General features: G+C 46.1%; 1 pseudogene; it reads left to right on the top strand.

Moving 5' to 3' along the window:
• Nucleotides 1–391: 391 nt before the first annotated feature.
• LOC147378568 (oligosaccharyltransferase complex subunit OSTC pseudogene) lies at nt 392–2,025 on the top strand (annotated as a pseudogene).
• The last annotated feature ends 3,211 nt before the right edge of the window (nt 2,026–5,236 follow it).

The raw sequence follows: 5,236 nt of genomic DNA, 5'->3' as shown, positions 1-5,236 counted from the left end.
TGGACTGCAGCCCTCCAGGCCCCTCCGTCCATGGGACTCTCCAGGCAAGAGTACTGGAGTGGGTTGCCATTGCCTTCTGCCCTTCTACTAGATGAAAATGTATGCAAGTCTGTCCCTGCTGAATATGCCGTCTTGAAAGAAGCCAGCCCTGACCCCTGAGGCTAGGTAGGCCCCCTCCTGCCCTCACTCCTAAATCCTGTGCTTCTTTTTATCAAACCTCTTTGAATTGTAATTATCTGCCCATGGCCCCCGGGGGATCCCTGTGAGTAGGGACCGCTTTGTAAAGATCTTTCTTAACCTTGTTAATTCTCCCAAGTGTTGGGGATTAAATGAAAGAATGACAGGATGGGAGAGACAGCATGGGGTGGAAAAGACAGACAGGATTTGGAGGAGGCAGGTGTGGTGGGGGTTAGGAGTTGAGGGCAGCCAGAGACAGGGTTGGGTCGAGCAGACTGTGCGACCTCTGGGTAAATACAGGTGCTGGGTGTATGTGGATACTTTAGTCTGGAGGGCGGGGGAGAGGCTGGGATAGAGAACCAGATGGGGCCACCAGTATAAATGGTGAGGGGCAGGGACTGGAGCCGCTGCAGTGGTTGTGCAGAGGCCACGTAGGAAGTGCAGGCAGAGAGCCTGGGAGGCCTCAGCACTCATGGGGTGGGAGAAAACACGATAAAGAGAGCAGGATCTGTGAGGTCTGAGTGGTTCCAGCAGAAAGAGGAAGAAAGCTGTACCAGGAGGCTTGAACCTTGGGTGAGAGGCCAGTAAGAGACCTGAGCACTCAAGTGGGTTGACTGTGTGCCTGGCCCTGATTTGTGCTTTGCGTGGATCATCTCAGGTGAGCTGCAGATCAGTGTTAGGATAAACCTGTGTTTATAGATGAGTGAATTGAGGCACAGATGGGCTAAGCTGCCCAAAGATGTAGGGGAAGGAAGTGAAGACTCAGGGACTCTACTCCAGACTCCATCCCAACGAGAGAGAGATAACCTCCAAGTGCAAGTGAGGCTGGAAGAGTGTCCCCAGGGATGGTATTAGAGAGCCTCAGGCCAGTGTCTGTGATGAGGGCCCTGGCCAAACTGCAGGGGAACTGGTGAGTCAGCAATCAGTCAAGGAGACAGTGAGTGACTGTTTAATGAAGTACAGGGGTGCTTGCAATTTCACGAATGTATTTGATATCAAGAAATAATTGCCAGTTTATACTTTTACAATTTTAATTTCTTTTAAAAATCATCTTAGCTGGTTTGGGGTAGCCTGCAGGGTTTGAGAGCTTCTTCTGCTGCCAAAAACATGGAGACTTTGCCCTATATCCCACGCGTAGTGCTCTGATGTCCCAAACTGGGCTGAAGAAGCGGCCCGGGTGGCTGACCTGACGGTGTGCACTCTGCTGGTGGCGTCTTATTCTCATCATCGGAGGAATGACTGATGATGTCACTGTGGAACCTCCCAGTGTCGGATCCATGACTGATGATCGTGGCCTTGGAGGCCTGCAGTTTTCTTGGCCTACAGAGCAAATGGACAGTATAGTATGAAGGACCGCAGCCAGCTTCCTGTTTACAATGGGAGGCTTAGGTTTCATAATCCTGGGCTGATCCAATGCAGCAGACATTCCAAAACTCAATAGATTTCTTGTTCTGTTCATTGGATTTTTGTTCTATAGAGTTTTTTCATGGTTAGGGTATTCATGAGAATGAAACTGCCAGGCTATCTGAATGTTAACATGCCTTCTGAGAAAAAAATCAGTGGATAATGGATTTGCTCCTGTTAATAAAGTTTTAAAGGCTGTATCAATCCTCTAACATGAAATGTGGGAAAGAATGAAAAGCAGCAGAAAAAGAAGCATCTGTGAAAAGATAGGAAGCATATAAAGCTCAGACTAGAAAGCCTTCTGCATATGGAAGAGAGAAGCTTATCACAGTATTTTTTTCCCTGCTGACCTATATGACATACATTAATGATGTGAAGTGACATGATCTTAGTTTTTTGCTTCTTAAAGAAAATATACTCCATTTCTACAACTAGATGATTAAATAAAACAATCTTTTTTACAACCCTCTTAACATGTTTTGGAGATGATGTTTCTAATTTTCAGAAATTAATGTGAAATCAGGAAGCAAGATCCCATATACTGAGAACCGTGGATGGCTGGTCAACTTTACCTATGGTGCTTACTTAACCTTTAAAAAGTGTGTGATAGTACATCATTTCAGACATATGTTTAAAACTGTTTCCTCCGTAGTAAGAAAGGAGCAGAAACTATTTTTTCTAATTAAAAAAACTACCTTTGGGTCTTCCCTTGTGGTGCAGTGGCTAAGACTCCACACTCCCAATGCAGGGGACCGGGTTTCAATCCCTGGTTGAGGAACTGAATCCTATATGCCACAACTGCCCAAAATGCCTCAAGTAAAAGAGCCCACATGCCACAACTAAAGACCCAGCACAGCCAAATAAATAAGTAAATTTAATTTAATGGGCAAAAGTTTAAAGAAAAATTCTTTGAACATAGCAATGAAAACTGAAGCACCTCTCCATTGCTTTGCTATCTTCCTCCTTAATGCAGAGCTGGCCATAACTAACACTGAAGGCCTTTCTGTTCAATATTTGACATTATGGATTTTCTTACGTTTCCTTTGTCCATAGACGCTTTTCTAGAGCTCTATCGCCTGCAGGGCCACCTGGAAAGTGAAGAGGAAGGAGGGACCCTCCATCCATCCAGGAGAATGGCTCTGCCGGCACCCCAGATGTGCCCACCGCCCAGAACTCTCCCCTCTGGTGTCTGTCGCTGCTATGTGCCTCTCTCTTCCACCAACACTGAGACCTACTGTGATCACCCTGTAATACGGCAGCCAGCCCCCTGCTCTCCAACGTCAGGGGCTCCTGTCTCCCTTTCCCTGCTCTATTTTCTTCCTTTTTTCCCCCATAGCAACTGTCAGCTACTAAGTAATACTACTTACTTACTACTTATGCCTTATCTTTAGGGTTTACTGCACATTTCCCCCTGACTGTGCAAGCCTTGAAAGCAGACATATTTACCTGTGTTGTTCTCTTATTCCAGGTGCTTGGAGCAATTGTGGGCAACCAGTACACCCTCCACTCATATTTTTGGAATAAAAAAAGGACTTCTCCCAGGGAGCCATGACTCCTTCATGAAACAGGAAGGGCTTTGGTCAGTCCTTGGAGGATGGGCAGGCTTTCCATTGGAGAAACAGGGAGGCCAACCAGGCAGGGGAGCAACACAAGCAAAGGCTGAGAGACGGGGCAAGGAAATCACCAGGGAGGCAGCAGAGGGGTTGGCCTGGTGCTGCTCAGGCTGTGCGGCATCAAGTACCAGGGTCACGGCTATGGATTTTCTTTCACAGACAATGGGAGGGAAGATAAGGGATATGGAAGGTTCTGGGCAGGAAAGGTTCTTGATGCCAGTAGTAGTTTAGGAAGATTAACCTGGAAAGGGGGTGCCTTTGAGGATATTCCCAGAAGGGAGTGGTCCCTTCTGGGATATTCTCCTAGACCCCCAATCCCATTAGCCTGGGACTCTTCTGTGCCCACATTTTCTCTTTGTCCTCACTGTCCCATGCTAAGCCAGAATCAGAATCTGAAGGTGTGTGGCACATCTTAGATTTGGAGGGAGGTGACTTTGGCTCCGCCTATTCCCCTTTTTCTAGGTGAAGCCAGGGGAGCCATTACCCACAGCCTCTGGTTAGAAATGGCATGTGGCACTTGGAATGCTTCCTCCTCCTTCTCCATCTTCAAATTTGTGCTGTGGTCCCCAAGAGGAATGAATGAATGCTTACAGATTTCCCTAAGCAACACTGAAATGCCAAAAGAGTAAAAGGTGCGGAGACCTTTGCCCAGCACATCAAGAATGTGGACAAATTTAGAGTTGGAGCCTTGCGTTACAATTGCAAGTCAAACTCCAAGTAGGGGTAACCAGCCCATTAGCACAGGCACCTGAAAACTGACTTTCTGCCATCTCTCCAAAAACACACACACATACGCACGCACACATGTGTGCACATTCTCACATACACACATTCACTGGGCCATAGAAAGATCAAGGCTGACTGCAAAGCACCCATTCCCCAAGACTCCTAATTTATATTGGGAACTAGCTCTAAAGCTCCTCCTGGCCCCCAACCTTCCCTTGCAATGATAAAGAGCATGTCACATCACACTAAATGTGACACTTAATCAAAACCCATCTTCTTTAACAAATCCTTAACCTCCAGCACAGGAGAGTCGCCAAGGCCAAGGGACAAGACAGGGAGCCGACTCAGGTGGCACATGCTTTGATCAAGATGATACAGATCTCCTTTTATTTCACTTTCATCAGAGTTATAAAATTCCAGATCTGTCCCCTTTTTGATTTGACAACAGCACATCTCAGTAGAGGCTGACACTGAAAAAAGACCAGGACTTGTTCTCTCTTCAACCGGGAGTAGGCAATAATTTCTCTGAATCCTTTTCAGTAATGATCGCCAAAGCTTCTGATCTTCCTGTAAGCAAGTTTTGCAGGGAATGTGGTTAAACTGAAGCACAAACCTAGCTGGCATCTGGTTCCTTTCTTAAGTGGTATCTAAATACCCTTAATCTATTGGCCCTGGAAAAGACCTCCCCCTTTTCTGCCTCCTTCCCGCGGTCTTTTTTTCTGAGACTTAAATCCTCAAGCGAATTCTTTTGCCAGATTTCTAGGGCAGGAAATTTACCTCCCTGCCACACAGTACATTAGAAACTTCTGGGGTTCCAGCAACTGTTCATTTCTATAGCATGGCCGATGGCTTTTCTCATGACCTATGTGGGATTATGTTTTTAAATTATTTAATAACTAGCTAGTTCCCAACAGAACGGATTTCTATCTGTTCAATAGACAGTTATTGAATCCCAGTTATGGATGATGTAGCTCTTATGAGACAGAAAGATTTACTTCTGCTTCTGAGAAACTTTCTGTCTTGAATTATGATGCAATAGTAGCTAATAGTCGGAGAAGGCAATGGCACCCCACTCCAGTATTCTTGCCTGGAAAATCCCATGGACGGAGGAGCCTGGTAGGCTGCAGTCCATGGGGTCGCTAAGAGTCGGACACGATTGAAGTGACTTAGCATAGCATAGTAGCTAATAGTAATGGTAGCTTGTGACAAGTGGCTACAAGAATTTCAAAGCACAGACCATTCATACATCCAGTAAGTATTAAGCATCTATATGTGGCAGACCCTGTTCTAGGCACTGGGACACTGCTCTGTACAAA

Source organism: Bos grunniens, chromosome 2, assembly GCF_055505025.1.
Source record: "Bos grunniens cultivar Pamir isolate PY7600 chromosome 2, Bosgru_T2T1.0, whole genome shotgun sequence".
NCBI lineage: Eukaryota > Metazoa > Chordata > Mammalia > Artiodactyla > Bovidae > Bos > Bos grunniens.
The sequence above is the reverse complement of the archived record's forward strand: the minus strand, read 5'-3'. Positions and strand labels throughout refer to the sequence as shown.